Source organism: Musca domestica, unplaced genomic scaffold (assembly GCF_030504385.1).
Source record: "Musca domestica strain aabys unplaced genomic scaffold, Musca_domestica.polishedcontigs.V.1.1 63, whole genome shotgun sequence".
Taxonomy (NCBI): Eukaryota; Metazoa; Arthropoda; class Insecta; order Diptera; family Muscidae; genus Musca; species Musca domestica.
The window spans coordinates 3,787,223-3,813,716 of NW_026712370.1; the positions used below are offsets into that span (position 1 = coordinate 3,787,223).

A 26,494-nucleotide genomic window follows, 5' to 3' on the forward strand; every position below is an offset into this window, starting at 1 on the left:
AGCCCATTTTCAAAGTCCTGCAGACATAGTAAACATTTGAGTAAAATTTTATCAACCTACTTCATTTCGTTCGGAAGCTAGAGTTATTTCCACAGACGGATAGATGGACGAACATCGCTAAAGCGACATAGAATTTTATGCTGTTCAAGAAAATATATACTTTGTGGGGTCTAAAATGTATGTTTCGAGGTGTTTGGAGGGTGGAGGGTATAAAAACAGTGTTCAGCGACGAAGCTCATTTTTGGCTCAATGGGTACTTAAATGAGCAGAATTGACTTTGATTGATTTTGATTTCCATGGCATGTGGTTTCAACAAGATGATGCCACATACCACACAGCATGCGTAGCAATGGTTCTAGGAGGAGAGTTCGGTGAATATCTTATTTCACATTCGTGACCGGTCAATTGGACGCTTAGATCGTGCTATTTAACGCCTTTATACTATTTTTTTGGGGCTATGTTAAAGCTCAAATCTACCCAGACGAATGAGCTTCAATTGACGAATTGGATGAGAACATTAATAGATTTATTCGTATGATACCGTCCGAAGTGCTGGAAAATGTATGCCAAAATTGGACTAAGCGGATGGACCATTTGAGGTGCAGTCGTGGTCAAGATTTGAACTTCAAACATTAAATGATGTGGTCCGTACTATCAATTTAAATAAAGATTTTATGCATTTTTCTGATATATATTTTTATATCCTCCACCATATTTATAGGGTATAAGTTAGCCATTCCGTGTGTAACACCTCGAAATATACATTTTAGACCCCGCAAAGTATATATATTCTTAATCTGCATATAATTATATATCGATTTAGCGATGTCCGTCCGTCTATCCTTCTGTCCGTCTGTGGAAATCACTCCAGCCTTCGAACGAAATGAAGTAGATTGATAAAATTTTACTCAAATGTATATTATATCTGCAGGACTTTTGGTATTGAAAATGGGTGATGTAGGTCCACGTTTTGGTATAGCCCCATATAACAGTACCTCCCTTTCTTCGATATTTTGATGATTTTAGCGACATTATTCACCGGAATTGTTCCAAATTTGTTGGTTGAATTTCGTAATGAATACTACAGCCTAAGAAAGAAAATTGTCTGTGCAAGTCCACATCTTCATATAGCCCCCATACAACTGCACCCCCCCATATTCGGTATTTTGATGATTTTAGCGACATTATTCACCGGAATTGTTCCAAATTTGGTGTTTGAATTTCGTAATGAATACTACAGCCTATGACAGAAAATTGTCTATGCAGGTCCACGTCTACGTATAGCCCCCATATAAGGGTACCTCCCTATATTTGGAATTTTGATGATTTTAGCTACATTATTCACCGAATTTTGTATTCAAGTTTCGCATTTGAATATTGTAATGGTTTATGACAAAAGTTGCCTATTCAGGTCCACGTCGCCGTATAGACCCTAATATAACGGCTACATTCGGTATTTTTAAGATTTTAACAGAATTTTTAAAGGATTTTTTTTTTGAAAATTGTCAAAATCGTTCCAATTGGTGGAGGGTATTCAAAAATCGGCACTGCCGAACTTACAGCTTTTTTACTGTTTTTTTTTTTTAGAGAATCACCCTTTGTTGCAAAAATAATACTTCGACAAATTGTCGCAGATTACAACAATTACCACTTCTGCAACACTGTGTCAAGTTGTACTGTCCGACGATTTTGAAACAAAACATGTCTTCATTTGAAAAAATTGCAAAAAATGACAACACAAACAAGTAACGAAATAACTTACCATATTCGAAACATTCACAGTGTACTCACACATGTATGGCAAATGGCTGAGTGCTTTACGCACAATTTGAGTGTTTTGTTTTTCTCACTCGCCTCAGTTTTTAGGGGTTAAAACGTGGTCAGATAAATTGCTTTATCTGAGGCAAACGTTTTTCTTTTATGCTGCTGCTGTTAATGTTTTTGCTAATGTTTCTGTTGCTGTTGTTGTTGTTGCTATTACAGTTTGGAATTTTCATCCATCGAAATTTTGCCACACCAGAGAGTTTCAGCCGAGTTGATGTGGATTTCAGTCAGTGTTGGTCATTCATAGCGGGGTGTTGTACATCTTCCAGTGGTAGTAAAAATTCAACAAAAAAAAAAATCTAAAACATAAAAAAGTTATCAATAATAAAATTGAAAAAAAAATATATATTCAATAAAATTGCCAAAAAAAAAAAATACAAACATAAATAACAACTATAAAATCAGAAAATAGTGCCATAGGCATTCATCGAAAAAAGTAGTGTCAGATTTTTTTTTGAAATAAACAACAACACAATTGCTGAATTTAAAACTAAATCGTAAAATTTTTATTGAAAATAAAAAAAATTCAATCCTAAACGTCGAATATCTTGTGGATTACACTAAACTCCAGATTTGCTATTTTTGTGTGGAAAAACGTTTTCTTCTTCTTCTCCTCCTCCAGTGTCAAGTAAGTATTTCGTACGTTTTGGTTCTTCTTGTTCGATAAGAAAGTCCCCACCCAGTTGGTACTTATGTAAGATATCTCGCCTGTATCCAGACAACGTTTCGTTGTTATCCTTTGGATTTTTGTGTTACTTCAGGCATAAAATATTTAGACTTGTCAGTGTCTAGCCATCGCGAAAGTTTTTTTTCTTTTCGGGGGGGGCTTTGGAAAAAAAGTAAGGTAATGTGTGTGCGTGAGGCACATACACATGTATGTGTATCATTATATCCTTAGCGAAAAATTGTTGGGAATGTCTTCTTCTCTGTTATCAAGAAATCGGTCGACATTTCCAAAAATTAAATTTGATATGCTGACAATGTTTTAATGCAGCATTTGCCCACATTTATTCCATCAAATTGAGAGAATGTTTTTGTTTATCAAACATCCACCCCTGCCGAGAGGAGGGAGGCAATATTTATGCCACTTGATGCGATAATTGAAAAATGAGCACTTTAAAATCGAATGTTGAATATAATTGTTATGCTCATTGCTATAGAATGAGGGAAAATGATAATAAAAACCTGCATAAAGAAATATTTTTTATACCCTCCACCATAGTATGGAGGGTATATTAAGTTTGTCATTCCGTTTTTAACACCTCGAAATATACATTTTAGACCCCACAAAGTATATACAAATCACTCTAGCTTCCGAACAAATTGAAGTAGGTTGATGACATTTTACTCAAATGTATATTATGTCTAAAGGACTTTTCGTATTAAAAATGGGCCATGTAGGTCCACGTTTTGGTATAGTCCCCATATAACGGCACCTCCCGATATTCGGTATTTTGGTGATTTAAGCGACATTATTCACAGGAAATGTTTCAAATTTGGTATTTGAAGTCCGTAATATATACTACAGCTAATGACAGAAAATTGTCTGTGCAGGTCCACGCCTTCGTATAGCCCCATATAAAGGCACCTCCCTATATTCGATACTTTGATGATTTTAGCGACATTATTCATCGGAAATATTACAAATTTGGTATTTGAAGTGCGTAATGGATACTACAGCCTATGACAGAAAATTGTCGGTGCAGGTCCACGTTAACGTATAGCCCCCATATAATGGTACCTCCCTATTTTCGGTATATTGACGATTTCAGCGACATTATTCACCGGAATTGTTTCAAATTTGGTATTTGAATTTCGTAATAGATACTACAGCTTATGACAGAAAATTGTTCGTGCAGGTCCACGCCTTCGTATAGCCCCCATATAAAGGCACCCCCCGATATTCGGTATTTTAATGATTTTATTGACACTATTCACCGGAATTGATTCAAATTTGTTACTTGATGTTCGTAATGGATACTACAGCTTATGACAGAAAATTGTCCGTGCAGGTCCACGTTATCGTATAGCCCCCATATAATGGTACCTCCCTATTTTCGGTATATTGACGATTTCAGCGACATTATTCACCCGAATTGTTTCAAATTTGGTATTTGAATTTCGTAATAGATACTACAGCTTATGACAGAAAATTGTTCGTGCAGGTCCACGCCTTCGTATAGCCCCCATATAAAGGCACCCCCCGATATTCGGTATTTTAATGATTTTATTGACACTATTCACCGGAATTGATTCAAATTTGTTACTTGATGTTCGTAATGGATACTACAGCTTATGACAGAAAATTGTCCGTGCAGGTCCACGTTATCGTATAGCCCCCATATAATGGTACCTCCCTATTTTCGGTATATTGACGATTTCAGCGACATTATTCACCCGAATTGTTTCAAATTTGGTAGTTGAATTTCGTAATGGATACTACAGCTTATGACAGAAAATTGTCGGTGCAGGTTCATGTCATCGTATAGCCCCCATACAATGGTACCTCCCTATTTTCGGTATATTGACGATTTTAGCGACATTATTAACCGGAAATGTTTTATATTTTGTGTTTGAAGTTCGTCATGGATACTACAGCCTAAGAAAGAAAACGGTCTGTGCAGGTAATCGTCTTCGTATAGCCCCCATTTCACGGTACCTCCTGATATTCGGAATTTTGATGATTTTCGCGACATTATTCACCGGAATTCTTTCAAATTTCATATTTGAAGTTCGTAATGGATACTACAGCCTGTAACAGAAAATTGTCTGTGCAGGTCCTTGTCTTCCTATAGACCCTAATATAACAGCTACATTCGGTATTTTTAAGATTTTAACAGAATTTTTAACCTGATTTTATTGTTTTTGAGAATTGCCAAATTCGTTCCAAATGGTGGAGGGTATTCAAAGTTCAGCCCGGCCGATATTACAGATTTTTTACTTGTTTTAATTCATATGAATTCCTATCGTATAGGTAACAGTTAGATTTAAGACGTCTTTAAGGACATACAGCATTATTTTATTACAAACAGTAGAATATTTTTACATGCTATGATCCCGTTTAAAGGGGTTTTTAAACTTATTACAAAAAAACAAGTAATAGAGCAGTAGGTTAGGTCGGGCCAAACTTTGTATACCCTCACCATTTGGAACGAATTTAGAAATTTTCAAAAAAGAAAAAAAATAAATAAATAAAATAAATAAATAAATAAATAAAATCCGTTAAAAACTAAAAACAATTCCGTTGAATATTGTACGTGAAATCGTCAAACTACCGATTATAATGAGGTAACGATATATGGGGTCTATACGAGGACGTGGATCTGCATTGACAATTTTCTGTCATAACCATTACGAGCTCCAAATAACAAAATTGAAACAATTCCGGTAAATAATGTCCATGAAATCATCAAAATTTCAAATCTCGTGGAGGTCTATCTCGTATGGGGTCTATACGATATCGTGAACCTATATAGAAAATTCTCTTCCAGAGGATAAAGTATTTAGAAGGAACTTCCTCTGTGGTTTTTCAGACAATTCCATTGAAAATTGTAGCTAAAATCATCAAAATACCGAATATCGGGGGTTAGGGATTTAGGTGCAGGGGCTTAGGTGCAACGAGATATGTTAAATTAGTGAGAAAACTCACATATGCCTGTGTAAATATGGAAAAAATGTCAAACACTTTTTCTAAATCACAAATTGTATTTTTAAACCCCATTCATTCTATCAAAGGATTCATTGAAGGACATAAAAGCACTTTTTTCACAAAAAAAAAAACGAAAACCCGAACAAACCACTTCAACACCTGTAATTTGCTTTGCGAACATTACAATTGTAGTTATCGATTTGGTGGCGCCCAATAAATGTAAATGCCAACCAAAAGCAAGGGTACTCTAACACACAAACGAAAAAATACACTTCTTTTATTCAATGGATGAATCGATTTTTTTTTGTATTTGGTTCACCTTCAAATGGTTATTAAATGAGGTGGCGGTGCCTGTGAGTTTTCGGTTCGAATAAGTGAGGGTGGCCGTAGCGGTAGGCTTTGACAATCAAATGTGGTGAACGTAAATAAAGACTTCAAATTTGGGAATACAAACATGCACTATACACGGTACAAATTATAAATCATAAATTGTAAATTATTTTTAATAAATAAACATTTTAATGAATAAAAAATAAATCTGGTCTTTACCAGAAGGTAAATGTGTTTATTACGATAACCGATTTTTCCGAAAAAAAATTGTTAAACTAGTAGATTCTTGCAGGGTTTGGAACAGAGCAATCTTAAATTATAAATAATAATTATTAAATACTAAACAAAATATGCAACAATTTTCGGGGCATGGTGTGCGGGGTGAAAATTACCAAGTGAAGGTGATAGTATTCTGTTATTAAGTCAAAATCCCAAAAGGTTTTATAGCATTAACATTACAGAAAGAGGCTCAAATAATTTAATAATTTAATAATATATTATATAGAGCTTTTAAATATGACACAGACCAATGGGTTACATGTAGAATCATTTGTACAAAATACGGGTCATGTCGGTCTACGTTTTGGTATGGCCCCCCTATATTTGGGGGTATACCCTTTTCATACACGATTTCAAGTATTTTTGTTTACTTTTTAGTCATATTTTTATACTCTCCTCCGCTAGTAACTCATTGAAATAATATTTTTAGATCTTACAGAACACATATATTTTTGATCAGCGTAAAATTCTAAGACGATTTAGCCCTGTCCGTCCATCCTTCGTTTTAATCACGCTAGAGTCGAAACGAATTAAGGTAGGAAGCTAAATTTTTACACAAATCAGTCTTTTGTCTGCATACAGGTCAAGTTCAAGGATGGGCTATATCGGTCCACGATATCGTTTAGCCCCCATACAACCGTTCCCCCGATATTTGGTATTTTGATGATTTTAGCAACATTTTTCCATGGAATTATCTGAACAAGGAATTCAAGGTTCAAGGAATTCAAGGAATTTTACCCCCTGGAATAGAATTGTCTATATAGGTCCACGATATTGTATATTCCCCATATATTCGGCATTTTGATTATTGTATCTAACTTTTTCACTAGAATTGTCCGAAAATCTTCCAAAAAAGGCGCTCCTACTCAATACTTTACACTCTGGAATAGAATTGTCTACAGGGTTGCCCATATTCGACGGACCCATCTGGCAACGCCATAACTTTTGACAGAGATGTTACACCGCTTAATAACATACCGCGTTTGAAGCGTCAGTCCAGTAAGAACACCATTAAGCGTTTATACGAAAAATTTTCGACTGGTAAGGCTCTTTCTAATCCGAAGAGACCATATAAAAGTCGACCAAGGCGATCGGCCGAGAATATCGCTGCCGTACGAGCCAGTGTTGAGAGGTCCCCAAGAACATCCCAAAAACGCCGTTCTCAGCAGTTGGGCATGGTTCGGTCCACTTTACAAAGGATTATTCGCATTGACTTGCATTTGTTACCGTACAAAATTCAATTGACGCAAAGAATGTTGCCTGCGGACAAGCCTCGTCGATTGGAATGGGCCCAAAGAGTCATCGAAATGGCCGAAGATGACGAGTAATTTTGGAACAAAATTATCATGTCCGATGAAGCCCATTTCACATTGAATGGGACCGCAAATAAGCAAAATTGCCGTTTTTACGCCACTGAAAATCCTCAGGAGATTCAAGAAGTGCCTCTTCATGACGAAAAAGTCACAGTCTGGTGCGGCGTTAGTGCGAAAACGGTCATTGGGCCGTTTTTCTTCCAAAATGAAAATGGCCATGCCGTTACCATCAATCAGGAGCGTTATCGCGACATGATGACCAATTTTGTGATGCCAATTATTCGTCGAAAGCGTATGAGGCAGTTCTGGTTGCAACAAGACGGCGCTCCACCGCACACAAGTCACATAACAATCGATTTTCTGAAGAATTTGTTTCCGGGCCGTTTGATGTCGGAAAGTGGTGATTTGGACTGGCCACCGTGTTCGCCCGATTTGACGCCGCCTGACTTCTTCTTGTGGGGATATTTGAAGTCAAAGGTTTACGTTAACAAGCCAAGGACCGTAGAATAGCTCAAGGACAACATTCGTGAAGAAATAGCCGTTATTCCGGCCGAAATGTTGGCAAAAACTATGGAAAATGCAGCAAAAAAGGCACAATACGTCATCAACGCCAGAGGCGGCCATTTGAGAGATATCATATTCAAAAATTGATGTAAACAAATCTACTTGGAACAAATTAAATGATTAACATTGCCAACCACCAAATTTTTATTTTTTTCTTTGATTTAAAAAAAAAAACATGAGTCCGTCGAATATGGGCAACCCTGTATATAGGTCTACTATATCGCATACCCCCATACAACGGTACATCCCGATATACGGTATTTTGGTTATTTTAGCAACAGTATTTACCGGAATTTCGTATTTGAGGTTCGTGATGGGTACGTCTTTGTATAGTCCACATATAACGTTTTTGTTTTGAGCGGTATTTTTCAATGGATTTTTTTTGAAAATTTTTAAGTTTCTTCCAAATGGTGAAGGGTATAAAAAGTTTGCTGCTTTTTTATTTGTCCTAATCTTTGTAATAAATTGTCAATATAGGCTCATGTTTTGGTATAACACTCATATGCTAGTATCCCCTGATTTATGCTATTTCCTGCATCTTGGCCACATTATTTATTTCATTTGGCCCTTATTTGGTATCTTTATTTCTAAGGGGGTAGAAAACCCTTTTCGCAGAAAATTTTCAATATGGTTTAAAGCGTGGACCCTTGTTTCGGAGCCGCGCCCATGTAATGGTACCTCCTGATATCACCCATTTCGAAGGTCTTGATCATCTAACAATCTTAGAGAAAATTTTCCACATAGGTATATACTTTGGTATATTCCACGTTCCCATCCAATATTCTCTTGGAGATGGAATATTTAAAACGAGGGTATTGGACCAGAATACTTAAATACTTAAATAAATCAATAGAAAAAAATTTGAAATTAAAACTTTGAAACGTAAATAAATAATTGATAATAAATACATAACTAAATCAATTAAAATCACAAAATTTAACTATTTTTAATTGCCTTAATTAAAAATCTCTTCCCAGAGAATTCAAAACACACCTGTGTCTCTATGTCCAAATAAATAAAAGGGCATTGAAATACACTTTTTTAAATGACATTAAGCAAAGTAATTAATTTAGGTGAGTACAACAACAACAAAACCCAATCGTTGTAATTTATGAAATGAACAACTGTTCACTTCGTACCAGGCTTTTTATTTGGAAAGCAAATATTAGCATTTACAACTGCAAGGTTGTGGAGGCATACGATGTCATCATTACTGGTTTATATTACATATTTTTATACGTGCATATATACTCCAGCATACATGTGTATGAGCAATTACGAATATTACTGAAATTATATGACAACAATAAAAATTAAGAAAAACTGAACTTTTTGAATCCCTCACCTTGTGAATGCCTAAATTATTGTAAAATAATTTGTTGTGGTTAAGACCTTCAAAATAGCCGTAATTGGGAGGCTATTATTTTATTTGGGGGCATGCCAGAATCTCACTGCAATTTAAAACCATTAAGGAAAGGTCAAAAGTCGGGCGGGGCCAATTATATAATACCCTACACCACTATGCATATTTAGTAGAGCTCATGTAACAAAAAAGTATATATTGGGTATTTGTGTGAAGTAGATCATACCACCTATGAACCAAATAATATTGCTGTATAGTGCATGATATGACTTCGATAAGGATAATTTAGTTTATATTAAAAAATATTTATTGGAGATAAAGATATACAGGACCGAATTTCACCAAACAGCTAAATTCGGTTAAAAATGAAAAAATCTATTCTATTTAGGCTGATATTACACATATGGTGAGCAATAACAATCAGATGAAGATGTATATCGAGGATATATAAAAATCTGAACCGATTTCGATAAAATTTGGTAGAAGTATTTTCGAGCAGTATCTGATGCCAGTTATCAAAGATTATTGTCGTGCAGTACATATTACGCGTGTGAGGGACTTAACCCCCATATCGGATGAAACATACATATGGGAACTATAGCTATATCTGAACCGATTTTCTCCAAAAATTTAAGCACTTGCTTTTAGACCAAGTTACAACGGAAATGCTAAAATTCAGTCCATTTGGGCTGATATTAGCCATTTGGTGCATAAAAAACCTGAAATCGGATAAAAATATATATGGGAGCTATATCCAAATCTGAACCGACCTTGACAAAATTTTTAACACTTATTACTGGGCTGTATCTGATATCTGGTACCACCTACTATTATTATTGTAGACTTCACATTACGCATGTGAGGGTCTTAAAACCCCATATCGGATGAAACATATATATGGGAGCTATGACTCTATCTTAGCCGATTTTCACCAAATTTTAATTACTTGTTTCAGTCGGAATTGCCAGAATTCAGTCCATTTGGGCTGATATTAGCCATATGGAGCGCCGTAAACCTGAAATCGGATAAAGAAATATATGGGAGCTAAATCCAAATCTGAACCGACCTTGACAAAATTTTTAACACTTATTACTGGGCTGTCTCTGATATCTGGTACCACCTACTATTATTATTGTAGACTATACATTACGCATGTGAGCCCCCATATCGGATGAAATTTATATATGGAAGCTATAACTCTATCTGAACCGGTTTTCACCAATTTTTTAGTACTTGTTTCAGTAGGTCTTGTCAGTCGAAATTGCTAAAATTCAGTCCATTTGGGCTGATATTAGCCATATGGTGCACAGTAAACCTGAAATCGGATAAAGACATATATATGAGAGCTATATCCTAATCTTATCCGATCTCAATAAAAGTTAACAGGGGTATTTTTGAGCTCCATAAGTTATCTGGTACTAAATATCATTCTTGCGGAGTGCATATTACGTGAGGGACTTGTGAGGGACTTTAAACCCCAAATCGGATGTAACATATATGTAGGAGCTATAGCGATTTCCTCCAAATTTGATATACTTACTTCCTGACGGAATTCGGTTGGATGTGCCAAAATTCAGGTCAATTGGAATGATATTGGTCATTTGGTGCACAATTAGCCCGAAACCGGTTGCAGATACAAGGTGAGATAAAAATACTGCAACTAAATCAAACGCAATAATTTTTACATTTTTTTTAAATTTTATTGAATGAAAGCAAAAAATGTCGGAAATAGCATCAGATTTTAGAATAAGTATAGATTTGTCCGAATTGATCACCTTTGGCACGGGGTATGACCTTCAAACGGCCAACGAAACCGTCACACGCTGCCCAAATGTTGCTCTGCGGTATTTTGGCCCATTCCCGGCGAAGCGCTTGCTTGAGGTGATTGATTGAGACCTGTTGGAATGTCTAAGGTCTGCGGCCAAAATGTTTGCGTGCCCAAGGCTTTAATACACCCTCCAGAATATTTTCGCGAAAATATTCGGCGTTTATTCTGATGCCACGGTCGATTAATAGGAGCACAGAGCGACCATCGGCTGTCATGTGCGGCCCACACTATCACCATGGGCGGCGCTTGAGTTCTGGTGGCCAACCGAAGATGCACATTTTCTGCTGACCTCTTTGGCAAGTAAACACGATCATCTTGTTTGTTTACAAACTGCGGGACAACAAATGTTTTCTCATCGGAGTCGGAGAAAACCAAATTCGGCAGTTCACCGCTTTCGACCAAGCGAAGCAACTCTTCAGCACTTTTGAGTCTACTTTCTTTCTGTTGCGGTTTAAGTTCTTGCACTTTTTGGAATTTCAATGGCTCTACCCCGAGCATATTTTTCAATATTTGCCGAAAGGAATATTGCGATATGTTCAGCTCACAAGCCATTTTTCGGCCACTGCGACGCGGGTTTCGTTCAAGTCGCTTCTGTGCTTTTCGGACCGTTTCTGCTGATGTACGCTACCAGTATCTCGGTAACGACCGATGGCACGAAACACAGAAGATTTATTCACATTTAAATGCTGCAGTGCTCTAACGATAGCCTTTTGTGGTTTTCCAGCCAAACATAAAGAAACCACACCATCACGCTTGAATTTCATCACAAATAACTTTTTTTCTTGAAAATTCTCACCAAAATGCTTTTGTACGCTTGTAAACAATATAATGAGCTGTCACTGGACGAGTGGCTTAGAAATGACAGCAGTCTGAAGGTGGTTGCAGTTTTTTCATCTCAACCTGTATATATGGAAACTACAAAGACCTAAAATGGTAAAGACCAAAGACATAAAATGGTAAAGACTAGACAAAATGCATTCTGAGCAATTGGTTTGTGGCTATACTACCTTGAATAACAGCTCATGACAGAGGCATGTTAATATAAAAAACACAATTATAGGAAAGAATGGCAAATAAAAGTTTGGATAATCCAAAATATTGGTTTCCAAATTCTATTCCATATACCTTCCCAAATAATTGCATACTGCTGTAGCGGTTTAAATTGCTTAACATTGGTGACTATGTTGTTACGATATCATAACAACAGAGGTATTTTTCACAGGGTTGCCATATTTTGACTCTGTCTTGTCCAATCTTATACTTCTATGTCTTTGTAAAGACTAGACAAATTGCATTCTGAGCAAATGGTTTGTGTCTATACTACCTAGGTAACAGCTTATGACAGGACCATGTTAATATAAAAAAAATACATTTATAGAAAAAAATTACAAACAAAAGTTTGAAAAATCCAAAAATTGGGTTTCAAAATTCTATTCCATAGACATTCCAAATTAATTTCATATTGTCTAAGCGGTTTAAATCGCATAACATTGCAAACTATGTTGTTACGATATCATAACAACAGAGGTATTTTCACAGGGTTGCCATATCTTGACTCTGTCTTGTCCCATCTTTATACTTCTATGTCTTTGGAAACTATAGCTACAGGGTTGCCCATATTCGACGGACCCCTCTGGCAACGCCATAACTTTTGACAGAGATGTCATATCGCTTAATGATATACCGCGTTTGAAGCGTCAGTCCAAGCAGATTTTTACCATGAACCAATACACGCCACGCGAGCGCTCTGAAATAGTTGAAATTTACATTCAACAGAAGAAGTCAATTGTGAAAACTCAACGTGCTTTTAAAACATTAAAAAATGTGAGAAGTGCGCCTTCTAAGAACACCATTAAGCGTTTATACGAAAAATTTTCGACTGGTAAGGCTCTTTCTAATCCGAAGAGGCCATATAAAAGTCGATCAAGGCGATCGGCCGAGAATATCGCTGCCGTACCAGCCAGTGTTGAGAGGTCCCCAAACGCTGTTCTCAGCAGTTGGGCATGGCTTTACAACGGATTATTCGCATTGATTTGCATTTGTTCCCGTACAAAATTCAATTGACGCAAAGAATGTTGTCTGCGGACAAGCCTCATCGATTGGAATGGGCTCAAAGGGTCATGGGTCCGTCGAATATGGGCAACCCTGTATGAGCTATAGCTATATACAAACCGATTTGCTCCAAATTTGATATACTTACTTTCTGACGAAATTCGGTTAGATAAGCTAAAATTCAGGTCATTTGGACTGATATTGGCCATTTGGGGCACAATTAGCCCGAAACCGGTTGAAGAAACAGGGTGAGATAAAAAATCTGCAACAAAGTCAAACGCCATAATTTTTACATTTTTTTAAATTTTTTTAAATGAAAGCAAAAAATGTCGGAAATAGCATCAAATTTTAGAATTAGTTAAGATTTGTTCGAATTGGTCACCTTTGGCACGAATTATGGCCTTCAAACGGCCAATGAAACCATCACATACTGCCGAATGTTGCTCTGCGGTATTTTGGTCCATTCCCGGAGAAGCGCTTGCTTGAGGTGATTGATTGAGTCCTGTTGGAATGTTCAAGGTTTGCGACCAAAATGTTTGCGTGTCCAAGGCTTTAATACACCCTCCAGAACATTTTCGCTATAATATTCGGCATTTATTCTGATGCCATGTTCGATTAATAAGAGCGGAGAGGGACCATAGGTTGTTATGGCGGTCCACACCATCACCATGACCTGTGCTTTAGTTCTCGTGGCCAACCGAAGGTGCATATTTTCAGCTGACCTCTTTGACAAGTAAACACGATCATTTTGTTTGTTTACAAACTATTGGACAACGAATGTTTTCTCATCGGAGAAAACCAAATTCGACAGTTCACCACTTTCGGCCAAGCGAAGCAACTCTTTAGCTATTTTGAGTATATTTTCTTTCTGTTGCGGTGTAAGTTCTTGCACTTTTTGGAATTTCAATGGCTTCACCCCGAGTTCACTTTTCAATATTTTCCGAATGGTATATTGCGATATGTTCAGCCCACGAGTCATTTTTCGGCCACTGCGACGCGGGTTTCGAGCGACAAGTCGCTTCTTCACATTTCGAACCATTTCTGCTGATGTTGCTGTTTTCTTCCGTCTACTTCCTGGACGTCGGGCTATGCTACCAGTATCACGGTAACGAGCGATGGTACTAGACACAAATGATTTATTCACATTTAAATGCCGGAGTGCTCTATCGATAGCCACTTGATGTTTGCCAGCCAAATATAAAGAAATTATACTATCACGCTTGAATTCCATCACGAATAACTTTTTTTCTGAAAGATTCTCACCAAAATGCTTTTGTACGCTTGTAAACAATATAATGAGCTGTCACTGGATTAATTTTAACAGCTGCCGGACCAGTGGCTTAGAAATGACAGTGGCTTAGAAATGACAGTAGTCAGTAGACATAATTCCCTTACCACTATGTGGTGTAGGGTCTAAATATTAAATTGCAGCCCCACTAGAAAATGTGGTAAATTCTTGGGCCACAATTCTCGTTCTAAGAAAATGTGAAATGAAAAATTTTGTAAAGGAAAGAAATGACAAACAAATATATATAGGAAATATTTTTTCGTTTTTTCATAGGACAAAAATCCAGTCTGTGAAAATTTTTATTGTGGAAAGAAATTTGAAAAAAATGTTCTAAAGAAAAAAATTCTATTAAAAAAGCCGATTATCTAGACTTTTTTTAAGAGAATTTGCTCATATCCCTCACAAAGTAAATGTTAAAGGTTGCACCAAATGTAGGCCTCCATATATACAACAATTCAAATAATGTGTATATATATGTGGATCCATACTTCATATATTCATTCTCAGATATACACACGTTTAAGTAGAAAGCCCATTTCTATGTCCTTAATATTAAAAACAACCGTCATCATCGTGACAGCAGGAAATTGTTGGAATTTTGTTTTGTTTTTTTTTGTATTACTATACCTACATACATACATATATACTTATTTGTGTTGTCATATCAATATTTGCTGTGGAGCCACTCCCTGACTGCATTCAGTTCACAAATAAATATTTACTAATGGAAAATTACTTAGTTGCGGTTTTGAATGCAGCAGTTGTAATTTGATTTTATAAGATCACATACGTGTAATTTCATTAATAATAAAAAAGTAGTTTTTTTATAACCTCAGCCATATGGCTACAGAGGGTATATATCATTGGATATGGTCAAAACGTGCCTAGACGAAATAACGGTTTTAGACCCTAGGTTTCTTTGGACCAAATCCGTTTCAGAATATTTGGAGTCGATCTAGCGATGTCCGTCCGTCCGACTGTCTGGCTGGCTGATGCTCACGATAACTCACGAAGGGAGTAACCGATTTGATACAAAGTTGGTACATCGTAATATTTTGGTCAAACCTAGATCGAGTTCGGAGATGGGCAATATCTGTCCACTTCTTCTGGTAAACCACTCCCCCCCACAAAAAATCTAAATTTTCAAAAAAATATTTTTTTTGCACAGAAAGTGAAAGGATAATCCGATTTTGCTCCAACTTTGCACATCCTAATATTTGCGTCAGTGCTAGTTTAGGTGTGAAAATGGACAATATCGGTCTACTCCTTCTGGTACCTCCCCACAAAGGGTAAACATTTTGAATAATTACAACTCTCATAAAATTTGACGTAAGAGTCCGATTGTCTTCAAGTTTCACACATCCCAATATTTATATTAACCAAAGGTCTGGTGTAAAGATGGAATATATCGGACCAATCCTTTTGTTACCTTCCTCACAAGTGGTCGAAATTTTCAAAAAAAAAAAAAAATGTTTTTTTTGCACAAATAGTGAAACGGTAATCCGAGTTTGCTCCAACTTTGCAAATCCTAATATTTGCATCAGTGCTAAGTTAGGTGTGAAAATTGACAATATCGGTACACTCCATCAAGTACCTCCCCCACAAATATTCAAAATTTTGAATAATTACAACTCTCATAAAAGTGATGTAAGATTCCGATTGTCTTCAAATTTCACATATCCCAATATTTATATTAACCCAAGGTCTGGTGTTAAGATGGAATGTATCGGTACACTCCTTCTGGTACCTTCCCCGCAAATGGTCGAAATTTTCAAAAAATACAATTTTTTTGCACAGAAAGAAAAACTCGAATCCGATTTTGCTCCAACTTTGCATATCCTAATATTTGCATCAGTGCTAGGTCTGGTGCGAAAATGCACAATATCGGTCGGCTCCTTCTGGTACCTCCCACACAAACGCTCAAAATTTTGAATATCCATGAAGCTGGTAAACATTACCATCGTTCTCCACTAATAAACTAACGTTGTTTTTATAAAAACAACAAAAAAAGGGATAAAGCCTGACCATTTTGCAACAACAAAATATCATATTTATTTAGGTCCGATATGAAATGGACAATATTGACCCATTCTTTCAAAACCCACTCCATAGAGGATCAAGAGTTTGAAAATTCATAACAGAAGTCAGAATATTTTTAAATAATCGAACATTGGCTGAGGGTATACATCTGTCGGTAAAACCGACTTGTTGTTAAGGAAGTTGAACAACTACAGTTTTGTGAATAATAAGAACAAGTAAAAAGCAGTAAGTTCAGTTGGGCAGAACTTTGAATACCCTCCATCATTTGGAACGAATTTGAAATTTAAAAAAAAAAATAAAATAACATTCGCCAAAAATTCTGTTAAAATCTTAAAAATACCGAATATAGCCGTTATAAGGGGGGTCTATACGAAGAAGTGGACCTACATAGACAACTTTTGTCATAAGTCATTACAATATTCAAATACGAAACTTGAAAAAATCCGGCGAATAATGTAGCTGAAATACAGATAATAATGTAGCGTTTTTCTTTCTGTGCAAAAAATACTGAGAGAGACATAGACAAAGACTCTAGTTCCCATTACGAACTCTAACACAGGTGGATAGTGTCGCTAAAATTATAAAAATACCGAATATATACCATTCGATGGAGGCTTTACAAAGACATGTTCCTGCATAAGCAATTTTTTTGCCATAGATTATAATACCCATTACGAATTCTAGGTACGAAATAAAATCTTCAAAATATCGAATATCGGGGGTACCGTTGTATGTGGGCTATACGATATCGTGGACATATATAGATATTTCTCTTCTAGGGAGTAAAGTGCTTAAAAAGAACTTCTAGTATGGATTTTTAGACCATTCCATTAAAAAATGTTGCTAAAATTATAAAAATACCGAATATAGGGAGGGATCGTTATATTGGGGATATAAGATATCGTGGACCTATATAGATAGGGGATGATATACTGAAAAGGAACTCCTTGTGTTTATTTTCAGACAATTTCATTGAAAAATGTGGCTAAAATCGCTGTACGGGGGTCTGTACGATATCGTGGACATATATAAACAACTCTTTTCCAGGGGGTAAAGTACTTGCAAAGATCTCCTTGTGTTAATGTTAAGACACTTCCATTAAAAAATGTGGATAAAATCATCAAAATTACGAATATCGGGGGGTACGGTTGTATGGGGGCTTTACGATATCGTCGACCAATATAGCCCATCTTCGAACTTGACATAACTTCAGACAAAAGACTGATCTGTACAAAATTTTAGCTTCCTATTTTTATTCGTTTTGACTAAAGTGTGATTGCAACAGACGGACTGACGGACAGACAGGGATAAATCGTCTTTGAATGTTATGTCTAAAATGATTATTTTGATGAGTTGCCAACGGAATGACGAACTTAATATACCTTCCATACTATGTTTGGTGGAGGGTATAAAAACCGCACCTTATCACACGCCTAGTCATCAAGACTGACCCTCGTGCAAAATGTCGGGATTCTAACTTCAGCCGTTTTGTCTTACGATTTGTTCTAGGTCTGTCAGTGTGTAAGTCTTTAAGGATCAAACCTCCGAAAATAAAAATGTTGCCCAAATCTTAACAATACCTAAAATATGGGTTCTGCACGAAAACGCACACTGACTATTTTCTGCAATGAATCTAATGCCAATTCGACTATAAACCAAGCGCGATATTATCGATCTTCAGACTTGTCCTAGCAGCAGCAAAATTATACTCTTAGGTCTGTCAGTCATGTATTTATGTTTGATGTGGTCAGTCTAGGGAGAACAACAGGTATACTGGACAATTGTATATATGCCAAGAAATGAAAAGATACTATCGTTCACTATTATACCCTCCACCATACTATGGAGGGTATATTAATTTTGTCATTCCGTTTGTAACTCCTCGAAATATTCATGTCAGACCCAACAAAGTATATATACTCTTGATCAGCGTAAAATTTACGATTTACCCATGTCCGTCTGTCTGTTGTAATCACGCTATCTTTCGAACAAATTGAGATAGAAGGCTAAAATTTTGCAGAAATGTATATTTTGCCAGTAGGCAGGTTAGATTCGTACATGGGCCATGTAGGTCCAAGTTATTATATAGCCCCCATATAAGGGTACCTCCCGATATTCGGTATTTTGATGATTTTACCGACATTATTCACCGGAATTATTTCAAATGTGGCATTTGAAGTTCGTAATGGATACTACAGCCTAAGACAGAAAATTATCTGTGCAGGTCCACGTCTTCGTATAGCCCCCATATAACGCTACCCCCCGATATTCGGTATTTTGATGATTTTAGCGACATTATTTAACTGAATTGTTTCAAATTTGGTATTTGAAGTTCCTAATGGATAATTCAACTTCAGACAGGAAATGGACCATGCAGCTCCACGTCTTCATATAGCCCCCATATAACGGTACCTCTCGATATTCGGTATTTTGATGATTTTAGCGACATAATTCACCGGAATTGTTTCAAATTTGGCATTTGAGGTTTGTAATGGATACTTCAGCCCATGCGAGAAAATTGTCTGTGCAGGTCCTGGTCTTCGTATAGCCCCCATATAACGGTACCCCCTATATTCGGTATTTTGATGATTTTAGCTACATTATAAACAGATTTTTCTTCAAGGGTATTAAAAGTTCGGCCCGGCCGAACTTACAGCTTTTTTACTTGTTTTTTAACTCTGATAGTTACCAACTATCAACCATCCATTGCTCTCAGGCTGAGAGAAAAATGATGTCCTCGATGCAATCCTATAAATATTCTTGTATATTCTTCTATTCGTTTTCCGTTTTTCTTCCCCAACAAAACCATTTTTCTTCTTCCATGGCACAATAAATAGCTTTTCTATTATCGCTCAAGCTTTAGTTACTTGGCAGCATCGTTTATATTATGATGATTTATGTTATGGCGATTACCTCCAAAGTTATGATGCATTTTTCTCCAAGGCGCAAACAGAGATACCAACAAAACGGCAAAAAATCCTTTGAGAAAAAAAAAGCTGCGATGATAAAACAGCACAACATAATCGTCGACAATGCATTTTCTTGTCACATTCTATTCATCAGCATCATCATCATCATCGTCATCGCTTTGTTTATTATCGTCATTCTACATAGCGTCTAAATGTCATTATTAAGAATTGTAATAAATGATTTGCTTTTCGTTTTGTCAAGCACGGAAAACAAATGAAAAACGTGAAGGCGCCCGAGGCTAGGGCTTTCATGTCCCACAGCCAAAATGTGACTAAATGAGAAAAACAAGAAAGAAAAAAAAAATGCTAAGGAAATGGAAACGGAAAGAGAATATGTTATTTTTGTAAGCCTGACATTATGATAATAACAACAAAAAACGAAAACTATTTCAAATCCCCCCAAAAATGTGATGTTTGTAAATTGCATTCATATGAGTTTTCTGTGAGGAGGGTAGTCATTGCAATTTATAGTTGAGTCCTTGAGCCATATTCGGGGATTTTTTAGGAATATATTTTTGATTTTTATACCCTACAACACTATGTGTTGGGGGTATTATAAGTTTGATTGGGCCAGAATTTATGTAACACCTCGAAATATTGGTTTCCCATATAGGAAAGTATATATGGATCTTCCTAGCTCGCCGAGCTGAGTCGATCTAGCTATGTATGTCCGTCCGTCCGTCTGTCCGTCTGTCCATGTTAATTTGTAATCACTCTACAGGTCGCAATTATCTCCCGATCCTCACGAAATTTAGAATGTAGGTGGGGTTAAGGTCAGAATAGAACCCTATTTCTTTTGGAGATGATCGCATAATATTTAGGGGTTGAAATGGACCAAAAACTGAAAAAATTCCTGATTTTGCAGTTGCTCTACAGGTCGTAATTATAGACCAATCGACGCGGAATTTCGCATGTAGCTAGAGTTTAGGGCGGGAAGGAAGCCTACCAATTTGGGTGGTCATCGGATAATATTTAGCGGGTAAAATAGACCATGTCTTTTGTGTTGAAAAAATTCAAAATTTTTCATTAAACCGCGAATATTTTAAATCCCGACGAAATCAAAAGCCATGACAAGGTTACTTCTGATCTTTACATTGATTTTAACATCCATCAAATCGGATATATAGCAAAATATGTGCGATATATATGTCTATCAAAGAAGATATGCTTGAAAAATCTCTTATATGTCGAGAACGGCTGAACTGGTTTCGACAGTTCTCATTAATTCAAAATGGCCTCTTCTTAGGAAAGAAAAAACGTCTAAAAAATTGCATAAAAATATCTCTCTAAAGATGAAAATATTGATTTTGTATCATTTTCTCATATTTTTTTTTTAATTTTGTCACATTTTTGGCATATTTTCATTTTGAATTAAACATTTGGAAATATTTCTACAGCTAACAAAACTAAGTAGTTAGGATATCAGGATATCATATACAGATCGCATTTATGGCCCGATCCTAACGAAATTTTTCATGGGGATCAGATGAGGGTCAGAATAGAAGCCTACTCTTTTTGGAGAAAAGAGAAAACTGCAAAATTGTCAGCAAGTCGTAATTATCGCCCGATCCTCACGCGCATTTGAATGGAGGTTACCGGACATTGCAAAAGCCAAATAGTTTTGGATGGCCATCCAGAACGAAACCTGATGGTTTTCTTTTATTATTTGTCACAATATCTTGTGGAATTCTTTCGAGTATCTGGCCTATATAAACTGTATCATTTATTATAGTGTTGTAGGGTATTCAACGGTCGGCCCCGCTCGACTGTAGCCTTTGCTTACTTGTTTTAATTTGTTGTTGTTGTTGATTTTAATCAATGTATTTCAAGAACTATTATATTAAACGCATAGTCCTTGAAAGTATTCATGAAAACTTAACAAAAACTATACGTAAGAAATTTAAAATTCTCCTTAAACAAGTAAAAAAGTATCGGTCGGTTTTGCCGACAGATATATACCCCCAGCCAATGTTCGATTATTTTGAAATATTTTGACTTATGTTATGAATTTTCAAACTCTTGACTATCTATGAAGTGGGTTGGAAAGAATTGTGAAAATTTTATCCCTTTGTGGGTGAGGTACAGGCAGAGGTAGATATATGGCATATTCACATCAGATCTTGTTTTAGCAAAATTGTAGGGGAGAGTTGGATGCTTATTTCGCATTCTTTGAGCGTTAGAAAAGAAATGGTCCGATCTCTACCATCTTTATAACAGATCTTGTGTTGATGGAAATATTGAGATGTACCCATGTCTGAAATGGAATCGGATGTTGATTTCGCTTTTTATGAACTTCATGGATATTCAAAATTTTGACCCTTTGTGGGGGAGGTACCAGAAGGAATGGACCAGACCTTGTGATGATAAAAATATTGGGATGTGTGAAATTTGAAGACAATCTGACTTTTACAAAACATTTTGTGAGAGTTGTAATTATTCATGGATATCCAAAATGTTGACCCTTTGTGAGGGAGGTACCTGATGGAGTGGACCGATATTGTCCATTTTCACACCTGACCTAGCACTGACGCAAATATTAGGATTTGCAAAGTTGGATTAAAATCGGATTATCCTTTCTCTTTCTGTGCAAAATATATATTTTTTTTTTGAAAATTTTGACCTTTTGTGGGGGAGGTACCAAAAGGAGTGGACCGATATTGACCGATATTGTTAGTTTTCGTTACATTACAGAATCCATATTTTGGATATTGTCAAGATTTTGGCAACATTGTTTTGTGATTTGATCCTTAAAGACTTTCCTGAAATAAAACGATAGTCGAGGACTACACAACAAGTAACTGACTGATTGTAACCCAGAATCAACTAAGTAGTACTAAACTTCAAAAATGGTAAAATAGTACTGTATTTGGTACAATTTGGTATTGGGGAAACAGATACAATTTGTATAGTTTTTTTTTTAAATTTTATTGAATGAAAGCAAAAAATGTCGGAAACAGCATCAAACTTTAGAAAAAGTTTGGATTTGCTCCAATTGGTCGCCTTTGGCACGAATTATGACCTTCGAACTGCCAATGAAATCCTCACACACTGGCCGAATGTTACTCTGCGGTATTTTGGTCCATTACTGGCGAAGCGGTAGATTGAGGTGATCGACACTTTGGTATTTTTTAGTGCCAATCTTGCTTTCCAAACTACTCTAGACACAATAGTCTAACGGATTGGTATCCGGAGATTATGGTGGCCATTGTGCACTGGAAATGAAGCAAGGAACCTCATTTTGTAACCATTCTTGGGTGGCGCGAGCTGAGTGCGATGGTGCTGAGTCATGTTGGGATGTCGAAGGTCTGCGGCCAAAATATTTGTGTGCCCAAGGCTTTAGTACACCCTCCAGAATATTTTCGCAATAATATTCGGCATTTATTCTGATGCCACGGTCGATTAATACGAGCGGAGAGCGCCAATCGGCTGTTATGGCAGCCCACACCATGGCCGGCGCTTGAGTTCTGGTCGCTAACGAAGGAGCACATTTTCAGCTGACCTCTTTTGCAAGTGCCGATCACACGATCGTTTTGTTTGTTTACAAACTGCTGGACAACGAGAGTCTCATCGGAGAAAAACAAATTCGACAGTTCACTACTTTCGGCCAATCGAAGCAACTCTTTAGCTCTTTTGAGTCTATTTTCTTTCAGTTGCGGTGTAAGTTATTGCACTTTTTGGAATTTCAATGGCTATAGCCCGAGCTCATTTTTCAATATTTGCCGAGTGGAATATTGCAATATGTTCAGCTCACAAGCCATTTTTCGGCCACTGCGAGGCGAGTTTCGATCAAGTTGCTTCTTTATTTTTCGAACCATTTCTGCGGATGTTGTTGTTTTCTTTCGTCCACTTCCTTGACGTCGGGGCACGCTACCATGTCACGGTAACGAGCGATGGTACGAGACACAAAAGATTCACATTTAAATGCTGAAGTGCTCTAACGATAGCCACTTGTGGTTTGCCAGCCAAATATAAAGAAATCACACTATCACGCTCGAATTCCATCACGAATAACTTTTTTTCTAGGAAATTCTGACCAAAATGATTTTGTACGCTTGTGAACAACATCATGACCTGTCACTGGAATAATTTTAACAGCTGTTGGACGAGCGGCTTAGAAATGACAGCAGTCTGAAATTGGTTGTAGTTTTTTCATCTCAACCACTTTGTAAGTGGTGTCGAAATGCGTACTATAATAGTACGAAAAGTACCTAATTGTACCAAAAAATACCCTGTTGGTAACTTGCTGGAGGGTATTTTTTTTTTCAAAATAATTCTATAATAATAAATAATTTTATAATAATAATTCTCGTTTTTTTATCATTAATTTTGGCGGGAATTCCAAAGAATCTGAATACGAAAACTTCCGAAAATAATCAAGAAGGTGATTATTTTGCGTTGTAAATTTTCAAAACGACCATACGCGTGTCTTCTGTTTTTAGCTCTACTTTCATAATCTGCTGGATATTTCCTGTAATTATTGAAAATTGGAATTTTGTCGCACAGTGTGATAATTAAAAATCCTTTGATGATATTTGAAAAAATAAATTCTCGCAAAAACCACAAATACGACTTTGATTGCTCTTGAAAAAAAATATTCTTAAAAAACCCACAAATATTGTCCTTGCTGGTGCCATTACACTTAAATAATGCCCTGCCTGCCACTGAGGAGGGGAAAATGTTTTAACATTTATAAACCCCCAAATATTGCAGTCACGTAGCACTGAGCCATAAAAATATAACTGTCATTAGGAAGCCGAATGCAATTTGTGTTATCAAAACAAGTACAAAATAAATATAAAGTGGTTTAGGACGAAGTCTAAAAGGTTATTCTGCAATAACATTTTTTGTTAAAATAAAAATCCTATATTTGGGTGTGACACGCCATCACCAATTTCCACCGAATCACAACAGTCTGATTAAAGATTATCCTCAGCTGAATTGTATTTTTCAGAATTAAACAACCACACACACGCACACACTGACACAATACTGAGAAAGAAAAAATATACTGACAGCCAAACAAGAATGGAGGACAAGGATAAATTGCCTAAAGTTATGCAGGACATTGGAAAACAATGGCCAAAGTTGAGGACGTGTTTCAACGTCAAAAGTGCCAAACAATGTAACAAACAAAAACGGCACACAGGCACAGATAATTATATTGTCATAGTCAACAATGTGTGTGTGTGTTTGAGTGTGTCCTCATGCAGGTGTTATTTCATTGAAAATTTTCATAATACGCTTTGCGCGAGTATGTGTGTGGGTTTTGTACGAATATGTGAATTGGACTCCAACCCCAAATTACCTTTGTTGAATTTTCGAAGAAAAAAAAAACCTAAATTTTCATTGTTGCCGCTGTTGAAGTACCTGTATTTTGTAGTTTGCGAAGTAAAAGTTCAAGGTTAGCTTTGGAACTTTGTTTTTAGTTACCCCAAAAATGTTTTGTTATCTGCAGGTTGCTGAGTATTTTTGTGTGTGAGAGTAAGTGGCTTTTATTATAGCTCCAATATTTGCTGGTCGTATAAGTTTAGGATTATATTTGCCTTGGGATTAGCTTTTATTTGCCCATAAAAACAACTGGTTGATGTTTGTTATGTAAACAAGAATATTTCGCGTAGTATTATTTATTATAACATGTAAAAAGGGCTATAAATTTATTTACAGGCTATGTAAATATGTATATTACGCAAAAGTTTCTGACCATAAACTAATAAAAGCAAGTTAACAAGCAAGGGCCGAACTTTTAATACCCTCCACCATTTGCAACGAATTTGGAAATTTTCAAAAAATAAAATCCTTAAAAAATTCTGTTAAAATTTTAAAAATATCGAATATAGCCGTTATATTGGGGTCTATACGAAGTGGACATACATAGGCATTGTTTGTCATAAGCCATTACCATATTCAAATTCGAAACTTGAAATAAACGGTGAATAATGTAGCTAAAATCATCAAAATATCGTATATAAGGAGGTACCGTTAAATTGGAGCTGTGCGAAGACCTGGACCAGCATAGACAATTTTCTGTCGCAGGTTGTAGCATCCATTACGAACTTCAAATACCACATCTCAAACAATTTCGGTGTGTATTGTACCTAAAATCGTCAAAATACCGAATATAGGGAGGTACTGATATATGGGGCATATACGAAGACCTGGACCCGCACATACAGTTTTCTGTCACAGACTGTAGTTCCCATAACGAACTTCAAATACCAATTTTGAAACAATTCCGGTGAATAATGTCGCTAAAATCATCAAAATACTGAATATATGGAGGTACCGTTATATAGGGGCTATACGAAGACGTGGACCTGCACAGACAATTTTCTGTCTTAGGGGGTAGCATCCATTTTGAACTTCAAGTACCAAATTTGAAACAATTCTGGTGAATAATGTCACTAAAATCATCAAAATACCGAATATCAGGAGGTACCGTTATATGGGGGCTATACGAAGACATGGACTTGCACAGACAATTTTCTATCCTAGGGTGTAGTATCCATTTGGAACTTCAAATACCAAATTTGAAACAATTCCGGTGAATAATGTCGCTGAAATCATCAAAATACCGAATATAGGGAGGTACCGATGTATGGGGGCTATATGAAAACGTGGACCTACATGGCCCATTTACGAACTTAACCTACCTACTGAAAAAATAAATCTTTAGGCGAGCTGTTGCTCAGCTGGTCTATTTAGACGAGCTGTTGCCCAGCTGGTCTAGTTAGACGAGCTGGTGCCCAGCTGGTCTCTTTAGACGATCTGGTACCCAGCTGGTCTGTTTAGACGAGCTGGTGCCCAGATGGTCTCTTTAGGCGAGCTGGTGTCCAGCTGGTCTCTTTAGACGAGCTGGTGCCGAGCTGGTCTCTTTAGACGAGCTGGTCTCTTTAGACGAGCTGGTCTCTTTAGACGAGCTGGTGACCAGCTGCTATCTTTAGACGAGCTGGTCCCCAATTGGTCTCTTTAGACGAGATGGTGCCCAGCTGGTCTCT

The 26,494-nt window shown here is 36.6% G+C and overlaps 1 protein-coding gene across 1 annotated transcript in view; it reads left to right on the forward strand.

Annotated features, from left to right (window-relative positions):
* Window positions 1-2,228: 2,228 nt before the first annotated feature.
* Window positions 2,229-26,494, forward strand: part of LOC131805879 (uridine phosphorylase 1-like) — a 59,444-nt gene continuing 35,178 nt past the window's right edge. Inside the window, exon 1 of the mRNA XM_059129631.1 lies at window positions 2,229-2,452. The gene's annotated coding sequence lies outside the window, so the exon portion shown is untranslated. The remainder of the gene's footprint in view (window positions 2,453-26,494) is intronic.